Below are 19194 nucleotides of genomic sequence, written 5' to 3' on the forward strand. Positions count from 1 at the left end.
GAGCCATATGCATTAGGAGTGCCTTAATTACACCATGAATCAAGCCAGTCTTACCTCTCCCTTCTAAATTCTAAAAATCTCTTATTTAATAGTATTCATTTCTTCCATTTGCCTTAGAAAGTAAAGAAATACAATGTAGGTTATTAATTTAGATGATGTAGAATATCTCAGAGTTTCCAAAAATTTATTGCCTATTTAGAAAAATGACTACTATACTTACCTGGAACAGCTGTGACCAAAAAAAAAAAAAAAAAGGATTTAAAACAAAACAAAACAAAATATTATGCTATGCTATTTAAAATGCTCTGATTCCAAATGATAGTCCTTTCCTAGGATAAAGGGGAAGATCTTCAGAAAGTACACAGATAAGCAAATCAGTGAACCTCAGATTGCCTGTGGTGCAAGCAGAAGTATGCATTGTCACTTCACAGAAAGACAGCTCTTTGTTCCTGCACCTGGAGACATCTATTAATAGGAGTCACCTAGACGTTGGTTATACATAATTTAAAAATAGGAATACAAATTACTGGGCTAGGGAGGTCTCCCACAGAAATCAGCAGGTGATACAAGAGAAGAAGAGTTTTCTTAAATACAAATTCTTAGTGCCTATCCAGTGGAGAGTAAAATTGACACGATTCAAGGATTAATTAAGCCATTCCTAAAGTTCTTTTGTAGTTGCTAAACACAGAAAAAAATCAGCAGAATCAGACAAACGCTCTGAGAAATAGAATTGTCTCATGCTAACTCATCTCTCTCACTTAACATCCAGCAGCCTCCTTGCAGCTGCCAAACATGTACTCTGAATAACAGATTCTATTCTAAGTAAAGGATTGTGTTTTCCCTAAGTAGCTCAAAATATATTAGCGATATTTAAAAAAAAATATTGGATTTCTCAAATTTAATACATATGGGTACCCTCAGCTTTTGAGTGGGGTGAGAATATCAATAAGATTCTGGAGCTTGTTCTAAGTTTCATTGAGGTCTGCATTCAGATATTACCCACAGGTACTGACAGATACTACAGTGTAAGCCTTTTGTATAGCCTCATGAGGGAATGAAATCTCACCTTAAGCTAAGCTAAGAGCAAGATGCCTCAGAATTCAAAAAAGTATCAAGAGGCAGGTATGGTATTGATTCCATGAGATAGTATGAAACCAGACAATAATAACGATATCAATAGTAACAACAATCAAATGTATTTATTATACATTTTTATAATTTTATATGTATCATCTCACTTATCCTGATAACACTCTTAGGAATTATGTGATATTATATTTATTATTATCATCATTATTATTTCATCTACTTCACAAGTAAGGAAACTGTGACTTTACACATATTAAGAAAATTGCCTAGAGCCACTTTGCATTTAAATGGCAGTGCCCAGGCTCTCAACAACTGTGCTGCCCTGAGCTACCCACCTGCTCAAGGGAACTTTTCAAAGAGGCAAGAGACACCAAGAACCTGACTGACATCCCATAGTAGGGTCTATGGCAGAGAGACTAAGCCAAGAGCTATCAATAGTAAAAATTCTCTGATGATGGGAGCAATTGCTATTATGAAACCTGCAAAAAGCATCACTGAGAGATGATGCTAGTTACAAAGCCCCTAGACATTTGCTACTCAAAGTGTAGTCTCTAGACCAGCAATACTAATGCTTGTTATAAGTGTGGAATCTCAGGGCTCAGCCCATTCCTGCTGAATCTGCATTATAACAGATCTTCTGAATCTGCATAAGATCTCCAGATAATTCATATACAAAGTAAAGCTTGAGAAGCACTGCCAACCTATCACCCATAAAATACTGTGGGGTGCCACCTGAAATAGAATGTTACAGCTTTACTTCCAATTTAACAAGATGAACTGGGGGAACGAATTGGCTATACGGGGATTTATTATTTATAGAAAGGTAATTACATTAGTATTAAGATAGGACATTCAATTTAGGGACACATCAGACAGCACCATTCTCTATGATAGGAATTTATAAGACTGCTTGTGTACTGCCTGTGTGGAATTAGCTGCCAATCCCTGAGGTTCAATTCTGTCTACTGAAAATCTTGTCTGAGGGAGCTGACACCCTCGTGCTGCTTTAAGATGTTAGAGGTAAGATAAAGACGCCTCTCTATGTGTCATCATGAATCAGCATCCTAAAATGTCATCGATGAAAAATAATCTACTAACTTGGAAATTGTAGGTTGACATGTGGGACGGATAATGCTATAATAACAAATGCAAACGGAAAGTTGATAGTCCCCATGGAGTCTAGAAAAGTGATAGCTAGTAAGAATCAGTCATTGTTTCTATAGCACGATCCAGAAGAGAAGGTGTCATCACCATTCGCCAGAAATATTCCCTCCATTGGACAACTATATCTATTTAGAACAGACAATGTCTTACCAAACCTCTAGGGCTTAATGAATGGCTGCTTAAAGCAACTTTACTACCTATGTTCCGATCCCAAATTCAGCTAGCCAAATTTTCTTATTTTAATTCACCTTCTCAGGTCAGTTTCCCAACCTAAGATGTATTTACCAGATGGTATGTAAATCCAGTCTTTGTTAATAAATTATTTAAACGGCTTTCTGTTGCAAATCTCTTTGGGCAAATTTAGGTGGTGTTAATCTCTTTCACGCTAACCTAAAGATTTGGGAATTGCTAAAATAAGACACTAGACCTTGGATGAGGAGTGGCTGTGATCAAGTTTCAACATTATAAAAGAGCTGACCTAAAATAATCAACATTAACTGTTTAACCAATTCAACTATTTTTTGGCTAGTAATAGCATAGAACTGAATTGCTAATTACTGCACTTGATTTGTGCCATCTTTAGGAAAGAAAATATGATGTGCACACTCCAGGTAAAACTGCACTTCCTCTGCTTCCACCCTGCCCTTGGCAACAGTGGGGAGGGAGGTGGGTGCTCCAGATGTCGCGGGGGAAGTCATTTTCCCTACTGTTTCTATGGTGCAATATGGAAATCTTTGTGCTCTGGGATTGAAAAGAGTCAACACAATTACTGGTTCTCCAGATGAGACTATCCCCACCACTGACCTCCATACCACCATTAGAAGGTTGGAAAGGGATGGCCTTTCCAACCCACTGAGCTGTGGAGGTGGAGTAGATGTCCTCTCTGCTGTTGTCCTGGTTTGCCTGGGACCTAAGAGTTTCCTCGGACTTGGGATTTTCAGTGTTAAAACCAGGAAAGTCCCATGCAAACTTGGAAGAGTTGACCAACTCTTGACCATCTCCCTGCCACTTTTCGACCATTCTCTATTCTTCATATAGGCTACCGGCTTTCTCATGTCATCCTGGAATATTACTGGTAACCCATTCTTGATACAGGTAACTATACCAGTGATTATCAAACTATCGAACTATCAAACTGGCCCTGGGGAAGGGCCAGTCTTTTTTTTTTTTCCTTCCAGATCTATTTCAGGTCAATAAATACAATAAAAATTAAATTACAGACAATGAAATAAAATGGGCATAAAACAAACATAAGTTCAATTTTTTATTATTCTTAGATTTAATGGATATTTAAAACAAGGCTATCACTTTGCTAAGAAAGTGTGTAAATGGCTACCCTCAATTTCTGCTCTTATCTCACTATGGATGAGTAACAAGTTATGGACAACGTTAGGAGGAACACTTTGTCACATAACCTCAGATTGTTCTTCCTCATTCTTTAAAGACTTTACCCACTGGTTCACTGTTATTTTCTCCAAAATTGCTTCTGTCATCATTCTTGGTGATTTTAATATCCATTTGGGTGATTTTTCCCAATAACCTGGACTCTCAGATATTTGACCTTTAATAATCCTGTTCTTGATCTTCGTGAGACTTCCAAGTCTGTGGACGTATTCTAAAACTTGTCATTACCAATCTAATTATCCCAGTCTCTGACTACTGGGAAAGTCTAGGCAAACCAGGATGAGTTGATTATCTTACCTCACTGCCATATTTGCCTCATCTACAGTGAGGTAAGAGCAGAAACTGGAAGTAACCATTTACTTACATGCTTTTTTTTTTTTTTTAGCAAATCAATATGTTTGTTTTTCATATTCATTAAATCTAATAATAATAAATTGAATTTATGTTTTATGCCCTTTTTCAGGTCACTCACTCCCTCTACTACCTTTACAAAAACACATTTTTCGACCCCACTGAGATCTTCAATCCACTAATTCTACCACATTTGAAATTTTCGTTACATTTTATTTTTACTATGAAATAAAGAGAATCAGGTTCTCACTTCTGAAAATAAAACTTGAATTTTTAAAACAAAATCTACTATCAGTTTTGAGATGATTCTATCATTACAAAAGTGAAACTTTCTGCCTGTGACATACTATATTCTCCACTTATTTCAGTTTTACAAATTCTTGATATACTACATATTTATTTAGTTATTTTGATTGACTGACTTTATCCACTAGAGTGTGACATCAGTGAAGTCAAGTATTTTCATGTTTTGTTCACTGTTGTATATACGGCACCTAAAATTATGTGTCTGACACAAAATAATCCTTTAATAATATTTAATCTTTACATTCATTCACCCATTTGCCTAAACAAATTTATATGCAAAGAATTCTAACAGAAGTCTGTTTTTCAAAACAGAATCTGCTTTTAAAGACTTCATATATTTGGCCGACAACTGTTTAAGCCAACAATTATAATGCAAAGTGTAATATGAAATAGGTTTATACACAGTGATTTATGGGGACACTGAGCAAATGTATACAATTCAGTCTGGGGCTAGAGTAGCTTTGAGGAAGTCATGCTGCTTAGATCATAGTTATTCAAGGGAAGGGAGAGATGACTGAGGGTGTATTCAAAGTACAGAGGCAGAAACATTAGGGAGCCTGACTGGGTGTTTATGGGCTATGAAATGTGAATTAGGGAGAGGCAGAAATGAGGATTGGAGGACACTGGTGCAAGTTTAGGAAACCTAGACTTTTTTCCTTCTCTTTTATGTTTGTTACAGGAAATCACTGAGGAGTTTTACATATGGAAGTGAAATATACAGATTCATACCTTAGTAAAGGATGAAACTGAGCATGTTGTAGCCTAGGGAATACACGATAACAAGTTTGAAATTGGGCATGATTTATAGCAACAGAGAAGATAGAAAAATTTGAATGTTCTTGCTATTTAGGAAGCATTAATGAGAGCACTGACAGATGCCCGGATTTGGGAAAAAAGGGTAAAGAGTGAAGTTAATGATGACCATTAGCTAAAAGCAATCAGTCCTGTGACCAGGTCAAATTAAAAATTAACCAAAAAGTAGCTTTCCTGTATAGAAACAAAAGCCTTTCCAAATGACAAGAAAGTACAAAAAAACTTAGGAAGAACCTAGCAGGAAATTTGCAGGATATATGTAAACACAATTTAAATTTGTATTAAGACATGAAAGAGGGGCCCCTGGGTGGTTCAGTCAGTTAAGTGTCCAACTCTTGATTTCGGCTCAGATCATGATCTCATGGTTTGTGGGATCGAGCCACCAATCAGGCTCCGGGCTGACAGCATGGAGCCTGCTTGGAATTCTCTCTCTCCCTCCCTCTGCTCCTCCCCAACCCAAGCGTACATGTGCACGTGCTTGCACGCACGCTCTCCCTCTCTCTCTTAAAGTAAATAAATAAACATTAAAAAAAAGACACAAAAATCTTTAATAACCAGTGATGCCTTGTGCTTGCATAGAAATAGTGACATTAATTCATTGTAAATTCAAATATAAATTAAATATATCTAAATCAATTACTATTATGATTCTCATCTCTTCCCCCCTTCCTCATTCTACTTCTTGATTTCAATCTTAAAAGAAAAACTTGATAAAATTTATGTGTATAAATTAATGTGTAAGCATAAGAAGGAAAAGTCAAAGAAGATTTTTTAATGGTAGAGAACTATTCTTGTTAAGTATATACTAAGCTGTGCTAATTAAACCATGAAATAATAGCTTAGGGGTTGACAAATCAATGGAATAGAAAAGAGGACAAAAATAGAACCATGTGTATGGGATATTTAGTACATGATAAATATAGGTTTTCAAAACCCAGTGATGGAAAAACACATTACTCAATAAATTGGATTAAAGTAACCAGTTATATTTTGAGGAAAAAGAACTGGGCTGATTCACTGTCAACAAAATTTAAAAACTAAACAATAGGGGCGCCTGGGTGGCTCAGTCTGTTGAGTGTCCAACTTCAGGTCAGGTCACGATGTCGTGGTCCGTGAGTTCGTGCCCCGCATCAGGCTCTGGGCTGATGGCTCAGAGCCTGGAGCTTGCTTCCGATTCTGTGTCTCCCTCTCTCTCTGCCCCTCCCCCGTTCATGCTCTGTCTCTCTCTGTCTTAAAAATAAATAAATGTTAAAAAAATTTTTTAAAAATTAAAAAATTAAAAAAATAAAAACTAAACAATAAACTCTGAAAAATGTAGTACATATGGCAAAATGTCCTTAATCTATAAATAAGTATTAATGATTTATTTTTTTAAAAAAAAAGCAACTGCATAAAATGGTCAAAAGATTTGAACAGTCAGTTCTCTCTCTCTGCTTTACACACACTTATATAAATGACTAATAATATACATAATAGCTTATCTCACTTAATTATAATGCCAATTAAAACAAAATTTAGCTGTTTTTTTGCAAACTAGACTAGCAAATATCGTAAACATTTATAAAATTCCATGTTATTGAAAGCACGAGGAAATTTGTACTATCATCCCCCTTTGCCAGAAGTTTACAGATGCTTTATACTGATTTTTGTAGGTAAAGTGCAAAATTTCAAAATATAAAATATATATGTCATTTGGAATTTAGTCTGTGATAAGATTTACTCACCCAAGTGCTCCTTAAATGTTCACCGCAATAAAAAAGGGTACTGAATTGCGTGCATACATGGGCTACATACTTCCAGTGCAACACTATGGAGCTATTAATGAAGAGTGAGTTATAGCTATGAGTTTTGTTATAGGAAGATTATGCATAATCATATGTATACATATATACACACATATATATACACACACACATATATATATATATATATACACACTTATTTTATTTATTTTTGAGAGAGAGAGTACAAGCAGGGAAGGGACAGAGAGAGACGGGGACAGAGGATTCAAAGCAGGCTCTGCGCTCATAGCAGTGAGCCAGACGTGGGACTCAAACTCATGAACCATGAGATCATGACCTGAGCCGAAGTGAGATGCTTAACTGACTGAGCAACCCAGATGTCCCATGCATAATTATATTTTTAAGAGAAAGAAACAAGTTAAGATCAGTGTATGTCATCTGATTACATTAAAACATCATATGCACATGCCTTTTTATTTGCATATGCATGCGAATATGTGCTGGAAAAATACACCCCAACTTGCTAACAATAGTTACAGCTAAGGAAAGAAACGAAGACAGCCATGAGTAGAGGAAGGAGATTTTCATTTTTTGTTTTGAACACTTCAAGATCTTCTGCAATGTTCTATAATGGCCATATATTACTTTTAAATAAAGACTACCTTGTGGTGAATTAAATGCTGCAATATTTCACAGTTACTGGATTTACTAGCAATATCAAATTTGGAATAAAATTAGACACATTCCCTCCCCAGTAAGGAATATGTTTCAGTAGACAACTGAGCAGACATGTTGCGCAGGCATAGATAAACAGGACCGAGTAAGACAAATATTAACATGGCCTATCCATATGATTGCATAAATATTACCCCCCCCCCCGCCGCCGCCCCCCCCCCCCCCGGCCCTATGACTGACCTGCAGACAAAAAAAACTTGTGTCAGGAATTTTTCTGAAGGCGGTGTTAAGTGATTAACATAACCTGATATTGAATATTTACAGAAAAATCCTTTTACATTCTTGCTCTGGTTTCTTGTTCACCAGGCAAACTTCTTATACGTCTGTCTCCCAAGTACTTCTGCTTGTGTTGTAAATTAATAAATTGATATCCTCATTTATACTTCAGGCTCTGTGAACTTGATTAATGTGAGTCTCAACCTCAGCAATTGACCCACTCTTGGAATGCTGACAAAATCAAATTTCTGAGCATGTGGAACCAATCCTAGGCCCTAGACTCTGGTATCATCTCTCCAAGTCAAGTGCTAACTTTGGAAACCTTACATTGAAATAAAACAGACTTCTGCTGAAAATAGTTCTTCTAACTAAAATGTTCCATTTCTACCAAATTTTACCCACTATTAAAAGCTTGATCCAAATCTTACCTCCTACATAAAAACTTTCATCATTATAACAGGTAACTTGCTTCTTGTAAATGTTTGTAGAACTTGTTTCTCTCATACTCATTGGGCATTTATCACACATTAATTGCACTTTTGTTCATTGACACTGATTATATCCTGTACAAAACTGAGCTACTGGTATATTTTCTATTATCAATGTTACCTGGCATAATCCCTTACACTCAATGTTTCAAATTTGGAATATATTTGTTAATTCAAACTTTCTCAACTGCCCTCTTCTGCTTCAGTGTCTCCTTCTCTGAATTTATTTCCTAGATCACCATTTAAAAAAATGCCTTATTATGTTTCTTAAATTTTATTTTATATTATTAATTTGCATTAAGTGCCTATCTCTTCTTTAGTTCACACGTTTGTTGGTGTTGGCAAACATTTATTAGTACATGTGAAAGAAATGCTTACTGAATGAATCTACATGTGTACGCTCCTTAACCTAACCCTAATGCATTGTGCTGTTAATAAAGTAGATTCCCTCTATATGAGTGTTAAATAAATACATACCCATACAGAATTATAGGAGCTCCTAACAGGAGTTCTATGAATTAAAATGATTCAGGAATTGTTTTAGACAATTATTTTTACATTTACTTTGAAGACAAACAGAAACATGCAAGCCTTATTTAGAGTTAGGTTCACTTTAAAGAGTGGTACCAAGTAGGTGATAAGTTAGCAAAGAGGCCTTCACCCACCAGCTATGCAATAATTGTTTTACTTTTGTGCTCTCTTTCTGCTTCCAGAGCGAAGCAAAATGTTCTGAGTTGATATATTATTTTCATATGTTTGAAAGGCTGCATTAGCTTTTGTTAATTAACTTAATTGCTGTGACTCAAGCAACCCTGGCTTGCCTGAAACATTAGTCAGGTCTGGAATAAAGCAGGGGATGCCTTATGGAAATAATACCTCCTGTAGACTCTGTCTGGTGTTCTCACTTTATTAGTATTTGGTCACCTTGCCTTATGGAGTTTGGCTATCAATGACTACATATTATACAGGTTACAAAAGTAGAAAAGTGATGCACTGAACCTGAATAAATAAATAAAACATTTTTATGGCAAGTGTAGATTAGTTATTTCCAAAATTCCATTTAGGAAATTAGTTCTCATACTCATTGCAACTTACCTTGAGGGTATTAATTATCAGAGCTAGAATGAATCTATAAAAGTTACATTTCCTGTTTATATTTGCATATATGATCTCGGCATCTATCTATCCCTCATTTGGGCTATAAAGTCAATTTGTCTCTCCAGAAAGATTCTTCTATTTCTCAAGTTCAAAAATTGGGTACTGTCTTATCTTATTCTTTGACATTTCTGTCACCATTTTTTTTTTTTTTTCTTTTTAAGGACTTTCCAAACCATTCAGGAATAGTGGCCAAACTTTGGACAATCTATCCTGATACTGCTGTAGCAACTTGTCCTCCCACAAGTCAACATGACAAAGAATTGAGAGGCAGATGGCCATCTGATCTTCCTCAGAGAGGAAGGTTAAGGTGAATGAATTTCACAATATGTGGGATACCAATGTAGTGGTATCCCCCTTGCCTCCCTAATGGCAGCCTGTTACATAAGGCTTTGGGGAAGACAGAAGTGGCTGAAAGAAAAAGGGGGGTAGTGAAGTAAGAGGAGAAAACTATGATAAATAGACAATGCATTCTGGAGCAGTGTATACCATTCAAAGTGGAATTACTGACCCCAAACAAGAGTGCAAACACATTTTCACTCCTCCTCTCCTCTGTATCTACACAGATGTCAGAATGGTGAACTTTACCTAAGGTAGTCTCAGGGAGAGGGAGAAATGAATAGGAAGTGAATAGTAAGGGAAAGGAAATCTGCAAAATAAGAAAGGAAATCTGCAAAAGTATCTCTGATTTTTTTGGCTTTGGAGAAAGCAGCTAATTTGAAAGCCACAGAGTTATTAAAAGGATGGAAGATTTGTCCAAAATTTGATTTTGTCAAAGATTTTGGGTTTGGCTGAGTAGGAAAGATTTTCTCATGAAAAAAATTTACAGTCCAAGTTATAAAGGGAATTAGAAAGTCATAAGTTGTTTCTGGTTTTAGGGCTACCACCTAAGAATGGGTGTGACACCACATCGAAGAGTTTGCTATTCACATCTTACATATTTACTAACATATATGAGCATCTGGGATGATTTGAAGATTCCTGGCTTCTAGGATTTAAAAAGAAATCTCTTCCGCATAAACCCACACCAGTAGGCAAGGCTGTGTACACAGACCATGCCCTGGGCCTCCACTGTTACATCCTTTCTTCACCTACCGGATGTTCTTAAATGTTCTGTAATTCCCACCCTCTCCACACTCTCCAACCAACAGATTTGATCCAGACCTAACAATCTGGTTATCTCACCTCGGGCCAGGGCGGTAGCGGTCTCAGGCTTGCAGGCTGTGTGCTGGGTCCATTATAGCTTAGCTGAGTGTGAGCCATTGAGCGTTGGTACGAGAAACTCAAACACATCCATTTTCTTTCTACATGTCCCTGTGTAAGCATTGGCAGATAGCATAAGTTAATGATTCTAATCCTGCCAAATGAATGAAAGACTACCTGTAAATAAATATTTGAAACTCAGAATGGGTGCCTCAAGTTGTACCAAATAATTTGACTTAGCCTCCCCAGTGAAAGGAATACAGAAGGCCAGTGGCTTGGTTTCATCACAAAGTCAGTTGATACCTTACAGTTCTTTTTAACTTTTCTCTCTTCTGTTTCTTACTTCCAATCTGTCTCCATGTCCCATAAATTCTACCTTCTAAATACTTACATTTATTCATACCTTTAGAATTCTACCACTAGAGATTCATTTCAAATCCTCATCGTTTCTTACATGATTTACTATATTCATCTACCAGAGTATTTTGTTTACTATCCAATCTTTGTTTACCATCAGTCTCTAACACTTCTCAATAAGCTTTGTGAGAGAGAGGAAAGGGGGGACTGGGAGCCATGGGCAGAAAGAGAATGAATGCTTGTTTTGTTCTTTACTTACTTCCATCATGTGCTACATTGTTCGACATGCAGTAAGTAAGCAAAACATATATTTGAAGAAGAAGCATATGACTGAATGAATGAAGGGTTGCATGCATCACGGAAAAAAAGTATTCAGCTTACCATCCTGTAAGCTATAGACATAACAACCCCTCAAAATGTAAATCTAAACATTTCACTTTTTATTTTTTACTCTTTGCCTTAAATATGAAGCCTACCTGATGTGGGATTGAAGAACATCTTTTATGCCAATTTTTACCACCCTTTCACATACCTGGTGTACAGCTCACCCTCAAACATTTGACTGTTCGCCCTTCTCTGAAAACACTATTTTGTTTCTCATTTCTGTATCTTCAAGCACAATATTCTTTTTGTTCAGATTCATCCACAGCAATCTTTAGACATTTACTTCAAGAAGGAAGTTGAACACACTGTTTATCTCAGGCCTACTAAGTCTACTGTGATTTTTGGTTCAATATTGCCCAGCCATTTTGGAAGGTGAGCCCCTCCAAGGTAAGGATAGAGTCTTTGTGTGCCCAGGGTTTTATACACTTCCCTGCTTTTAATTGTCATATAATATATATTTAGTGAACGGGGGAAAATGAATGAACTATGACACACACAACAAAAGGTGCACTGGTGCATTCAGGCTCTTGGACAATGTTCAATTTGGGGTGGACATCCATCATTGGATGGAAGGTATTCTCTTTTCTTTCTGGTACCCAGTTATTTACGTAAGGAAGCTGATAGCTAAGACTTAAGGAAGTTGAAACTTAATATTTGAACCTTGATTTAGATTGGTAAATAAAAATTATAGGTTTCTCCAAAGTTTGGGATAATGTGGTCACATTTTTTCCCCTCAGAAAATAGTATTTACTGCACTCCCTTGTATGTATTTGATTTTTGCATATATTATTCAAAAGTTCTGACAGTTTTAGATGCATATTCAAATTACAAACTAATAATCTGGCTCTACAAGGGTGTAGAACATTTTGACAATTGTAGTATTTTCTCCTTACAACTATATGAAATTTGATCAGTTAATTAACTTCTCAGACCCTCAGTTTCCTTGAATGTGAACCAGTAATAATAACATCTAATTCACAAAGTCAGTGATGATGATGGTGGTGGTGGTGGAGATGGTGATGTTAATGTCAATTATTTAACAATTACCATGTGCAAGTTTCTATGGTAAGCACTTTTGTGACCTATTTAATTCCCAAAACACCTGAATGAAATATTGTCTTCCTTATGAGAGTATAAAAAGATAATTGCCTCAGATTTTATAGTAAGCAAGTGATGGGATTAGTATACAGGTGAGTCAGGTTCCAAAGTTATGTCCTTAACTACTACATTATAGCAAAACTTCTATGACAAAACCTTCCATGCACAATATACCTAACTTCTAGGTAATTGTGCATATTGGGAAGAAAGTATTGATTTTTAAGTAGAAGTCCCTCCTGGGAAGCTAATAAATATGATTCATGAATGGATTGTATAACTGCTTTTATCTCCTCTCCTTGAAGAGGGTTATTATACTGATTTCTTTCTTAATTTACTATGGGGAACTAATATTATATTATTTATTCAGTTCAGATACCACAATAATGTAATACCATAAAATAAATTGAAGTATTCTGAGTAGAAAGCAAGTAATTAACATTACTTCAGCTGTGTTCCACAGAGTGAAGGAGTGTTTCATGACTTAAAAGCTCGTTTGGTTTTTAAACATATTCATCTTCTGAAATGTAGTCGTATTATTAACAAATTTCTCTGCTTTTGTTATTTCTTGAAGCACTTTTAAACTGGTTATTTTTCTACCCATGATAAGGGAAATAGTTATGTAATGTTATTCAAGAATAAGCCTAATATTTCCTTAAGATCTCCCTGAGGTACACTACAAACTTTATCATTTGCAATTTCTTTCAGTTGTATTACTGTTTGTGAATCATCAGCATTAGCATCATCATCATCGTCATCATCATCATCCATCTACCTTGTAATGGGTTTTCATTTTTTTGAAATTGTGTGGATTCCAATTTAGTAGTTGACCCCATATTCCTGAACAAGGAGCTGTGGACAAAACATGCTGCTTCATAATGCAGAATAATCCTTACTCTGTATTTTCTTGAGTCTAAGAGATGGTGTGGGGAAGGAAGTGAAGGGACTAAATGAGAAAGAAAAAGGAGAAGAAGGAAAAGGTAGGAGGAAGTTCTAAACTATGCCAGAAATGCTAATTCCAAACACACGGACATTCTCTACTTTACTATACAACCTAAATCTTATCAACTTTTTTTTAAAGGTAAAGTCTACTGAGTATTTCATTTTGCTGTTTTGCAATTAGTGTGTCAATCAAACCAAATAAAACCGAGAAATAATGAAAACTGTATTCATAATTCCACTTAAGAACTAAAACATTAAAATTATAGCAAATCTTACTATCTCTCCACAATCACATCAGAGCTGATTACACCTGTATATCAGTCAGGATAGGCTAGATAACAAACTATCTCCCAAACCATAGTCATGCAAAATAGCAACAGTTTATGTCTTAACTCAGGGTAAAAGTCCATATAGGCAGACACTCAGGGGCGGAGCCACCATTTTGAACGACAATACCTCCATGCTAGCAAGAAAAGTGAGATTTCTGGGGAGTTTCACACTAACAACTAAATGCTTTACCTGAGTAGAAATATTGCTTCCAACTAACATATTATTGGCTGGAATAAATCACCTGGTTCCCAATAACCCAAAGGCATGAGAAAGTGTAGAGCTACCATGTGCTTAGAAGGCACAGGAACCAGAAATACTGGTGAACAGCAATAATGACCACTTTATCCTGATGTTACTGTTTATCTTTTTTTTTATTAAAAAAAAATTTTTTTTTTATGTTTATTTTTGAGACAGAGAGAGACAGAGCATGAACGAGGGAGGGTCAGAGAGAGGGAGACACAGAATCCGAAGCAGGCTCCAGGCTCCAGCTGTCAGCACAGAGCCCGAAGCGGGGCTCCAACCCACGGACCGCGAGATCATGACCCGAGCCGAAGCCGGCCGCCTAACCGACTGAGCCACACAGGCGCCCCTACTGTTTATCTTTTTAATGCATACATGCATGTGTATTTATCCCCTTTTCCAAATATATTATATGGTTTATAAATTATTAACACTTTATAGAAATTATACTTTACTATTATTCTTCCTGAGACTTGTTTTTCTTTTTGATAATATTTATATTTATGGCATTATCCAAAATGATACATGTCGATTTGTTCATTTTGGTTGCTGCAAATTATTTCATTGTCTAAATCACATTTTTTATTTGTCCAGTTTTCTATTGATGGATACTTCGGATATTTCCTTTTTCCTTGGTCCTTCGCTGCATGCATATAAAGTTAGAATCACCTCGTTAAATTCTACAAAACAAACTATCAGCATTTTTTAAATGTTTATTTATTTTTGAGAGAGACAGAGAGAGAGAGAGAAAGCTTGAATGGGAGAGGTACAGAGAGAGAGGAAGACACAGGATCTGAAGCAGGTTCCAGGCTCTGAGCTGTCAGCACAGAGCCTGACACTGGGCTCAAACTCAGGAACTGTGAAATCATGACCTGAGCTGAAGTCAGATGTTTAACCAAATGAGCCACCCAGATGCCCCAACTTCCAGCATTTTATTGTAATTCAACTGAATTTATAGATTTATTTGGATGAAATAAGTTTCTTAATAATATTGAATTTACTTATCAATAAAAGTAGACATATCTCCTTTTACTTAAAACTTTTTGGAGAATGTGTCTTTTGATTTTATTTAAAAATTTCCTTACACAATAAATATCTTTAAATATCTTTTATTTAATGGTCTTAAATATATTTTGCTATAATTATTCTCAAGTGTATTCTATATGTTATTGCTAGTATTATTTATATTCTGCTTCTGGTTACATTTTCTAATGCTTTGTTATAGATATACAAGAATGATCTTATTTTTTTATATTAACCATATATCCAGGGAGATTGTTGACACGCTTATCAGCTCAAGTAATTCATTTGTAGAGACTTGAATTTCCTACAAAGGTAATCTTACAGGTTTTCAACATGGAATTTCTTTTCTACATTTCTCTCTTTAATACAGTTGTTTTTCTTGTCACACTACATTGCCAAAACCACAAGTACAATATCAGATAGAAGTAATGATAATGGACATTTTAATATTTCTCTAGAATTTTTACTTCTATTGTTTAACCCTTAAATATGATATTTGTTAATAGTTTTTTACAGATATTCCTTATCAGCTTTAGGAAGTTTTTTTCTATTTCAAATGCTTTAAGATTTTTGTTTGTTTTTTATTTTATTTTATTTTATAATTTGTAGTTTGGGTGCTAAGCTGTTATTAAAACTGTAAGCCTTTAACCTAAATTAAGAATTCTCAGGGCAAACTTTCATTTTTACTCCAAGACTTCATCTCAAAAGATAAAAGTCTCTCTGTACTGAATAGCAAATAAAAAAAATCATTTGTCTTTTATTAGAATATGTAACCTTTTTAAAAAAAAAAAAAAACATATGTAGCATGGGAATGTAAGCTGGTGCAGCCACTCTGGAAAACAGTATGGAGGTTCCTCAAAAAACTAAAAACAGAACTACCCTACGATCCAGCAATTGCACTGGTAGGCATTTAACCAAGGGATACAGGTGTGCTGTTTCGAAGGGACTCATGCACCTCCATGTTTATAGCAGCACTATCAACAATAGCCAAAGTATGGAAAGAGCCCAAATGTCCATCGACGGATGAATGGATAAAGAAGATGTGGTATATATATACAATGGAGTATTACTCGGCAATCAAAAAGAATGAAATCTTGCCATTGGCGACTACGTGGATGGAACTGGAGGGTATTATGCTAAGTGAAATTAGTCATTAAGAGAAAGACAAAAATCATATGACTTCACTCATATGAGGACTTTTAATACACAGATGAACATAAGGGAAGGGAAGCAAAAATTATATAAAAACAAGGAGGGGGACAAAACAGAAGAGACTCATAAATATGGAGAACAAACTGAGGGTTACTGGAGGGGTGTGCGAGGGGGAATGGGCTAAATGGGTAAATCACAGAGGCCTAGAAACTTAAAGATGAAAGGGAAGACTTTCATTCCAGAAGCCTCATTGTTTCTCATTTTTTCCTATCCTTTTTCCTGGCTTTATTGATGTATAACTGACAAATGAAAATTGTATATGTTTAAGGTATACAATGTGATATTTTGATATACATATGCATGGTGAAATGATTACTACAGTCAAGTTAATTAACATATCCATCACCTCACATAATTAGCATTTGTGTGTGTGGCGGGAAAACTTAAGATCTACTCTCTTAGCAAATTTCAACTATACAATATAGTATTATCAACTATAGTCACCATACTATCCATTAGATTTCTAGAACATATTTATCCTGCACAACTATAACTTGTCTCCTTTGACTAGCATCCCTTCCATTCCTTCCACTTCCATAAGCAGATTTTTAAAACTGTTTATTTCTAGTTTACCCTTTTATTGAGATAGTTACCATTTGAGAATACAGGCTTTCTGTGTACAACTCATCCCACTCTCTAACTTGAATTAGCCCCAAACTTGTCTCCTGTCTCTTAATTCATGTTAAAACCAAAGCTCCTTTTTACTGAGATTGGCAAGTAATCAACTGAAATATCATTCCCACTTTGTCATGCTTACTTTCTGCTTGCCTTCCATTTTTTCATTTATCTTTATATAGCTATTGCTTTCTTCTGAGCTCTGACATACCTTTAAAAGGTGAATGATATGTTACATTCATAATTTTTCCATGTTTCACAATGGAGTTTAAAAAATGATAGTAAGGTAGTCAATTATTTTTATAAAATAGTCTTTACATAACTCGGATGAGATCAATCATAGTACCAGATAATTTGATTTGGGGATTGATAAGAGAAATGTAGAAGGAAAGGGACAGAAAGAAAGATATGAGTCAGTTCCTATGCTTTGCATTTCTTGGTATTCATCTATTCACCCATTCCTTCATTCATCATTCAGCAAAACTGAAGCTTGGCCATCAAGTGAGAATTTTTAATAAGAATTCTTAGATCAACTGATACCTGATTTTAAAAAAAAACTGTAGGAGTTAATTAGAAAACTCAATGGAAGAAAACAAGGGCAACAAAGAAAATTATAAATAAAAAAAAAAAGCATCTTAGAAGTCTGGAGATTTCAAGGCTAACACCTATATAATTATTTACCTCACAAAACATATCTTCAGTATTTTTAATTTATTGTTTCACTTTATTTCAATTTCAGTAATCATTTATGTTGCTTACCTTATAATACCACTTTAAAAGCTACTGAAATATGTCTCCTTCTCATTTCAGATTTACTACCTCAGAGATTTAGTAGGACGGTTTTTGTTTTTTAAGTATCCTTGTTTTTTTGTTCCCAACTACAATTAACAGATTTTTGTCAGTTCACTTCTTAAAAAAGTATTTTTTTCATTAAAATTTTTTAGCGTTTATTTATCTTTGAGAGACAGAGTATGAGCAGGGGAGGGGCAGAGAGAGAGAGGGAGACACAGAATCTGGAGCAGGCCCCAGGCTCCAAGCTGTCAGCACAGAGCCCGATGTGGGGATCGAACCGGACCACGAGATCATGACCTGAACCAAAGTCAGACACACAACTGACTGAGTCACCCAGGTGCCCCATACTTCTTAAAAGCATTAAAGTATCAATATAGGTTTTAGAACAAGCACTTGCCTTTCAATTCTCTAACTGAATTTACAATTTGGTTATATCTATTTGTATGGTTTCTGATATACTTAGATGGATATGTTTTCCTCAGAGTAAACCTATAGTCAGCCATCCTCACATCAGTTGTACACATGCATGCAGGCTTATATTATGCTAATTTTATCAGGAACTATATTTGTTCTTCATTTGGTAATAGTGTGTCCACCCCAACCAGGGATTTGTTGCAACTCTCAAATGCAAAGCAAATTGGCAGGCTCAGTAAAGGCTTCAAGATTTTGTACTGAATTCATGTCTCAGGGGTTGTACTCTACTTTTGGGCTCCATCTATATAGTAAGGCCCTAAATAATTATTCAAAGAATGTTCCAAGTTTGTTTGGCTTAATCATTATACCAACAGTGTGCAGGAGTTTGGAAAGCAATTTAAAGGTGACAGAAAATGTATTTTCATATTAAAATATTAAAGCCTAAATATTAGTATAAAGCAAACCACAGGAATTACGTTAACAGAGAATGAAGGAAACTTATAAAATTATAATGAAGGGCATAGGAGATGATCTGAATCAATGCAGGGACACATCATGCTCTTGGATGGTATAAATTGATTTTATAAAGATGTCTGTTTTCATAAAATTAATTTGTAAATTTTTCACTGAGATTGTTTTGTGAAATGTGATAAACCTATTATAAAATATACATGGAAGAATAAAGGTACATGAACAACTAACTAAAAATTTAGCAGGAGTGCTTACTAGATGTTGATGCGGAATGTATTCACTAACTCTCCCGGAATTCCCATCTAACACTGACACAAGAAGACACTAGATTCAACACACTTTAAGATGAACTGTATGGACACCTAAGATAAAACTATGAAGTCAAGAAGAGAAAATGTAAAAGAACTTATTTGGGACTCTCACATCTTCTTTCTATTCTCACCCCCTTCTCATTTTGATTCCAATCCTCTTTCTCTTTCTTCTCCTTTAGCCACTGATTTAAAAAGAGAGGTAAAACATTTGCTAACTCCAGTTGCAAAATGTCAAACTTGACTGCATTTTTGATGGGTCAAACACAGGTATTAAGGTGGTCCTGGAGTCAGAAGGAATATATAAATGCCTATGTATTTTGTTTCATCTTAAAATCTAGAATT

This window comes from Herpailurus yagouaroundi, unplaced genomic scaffold (assembly GCF_014898765.1).
Source record: "Herpailurus yagouaroundi ecotype Mexico unplaced genomic scaffold, PumYag 100, whole genome shotgun sequence".
Lineage (NCBI taxonomy): Eukaryota > Metazoa > Chordata > Mammalia > Carnivora > Felidae > Herpailurus > Herpailurus yagouaroundi.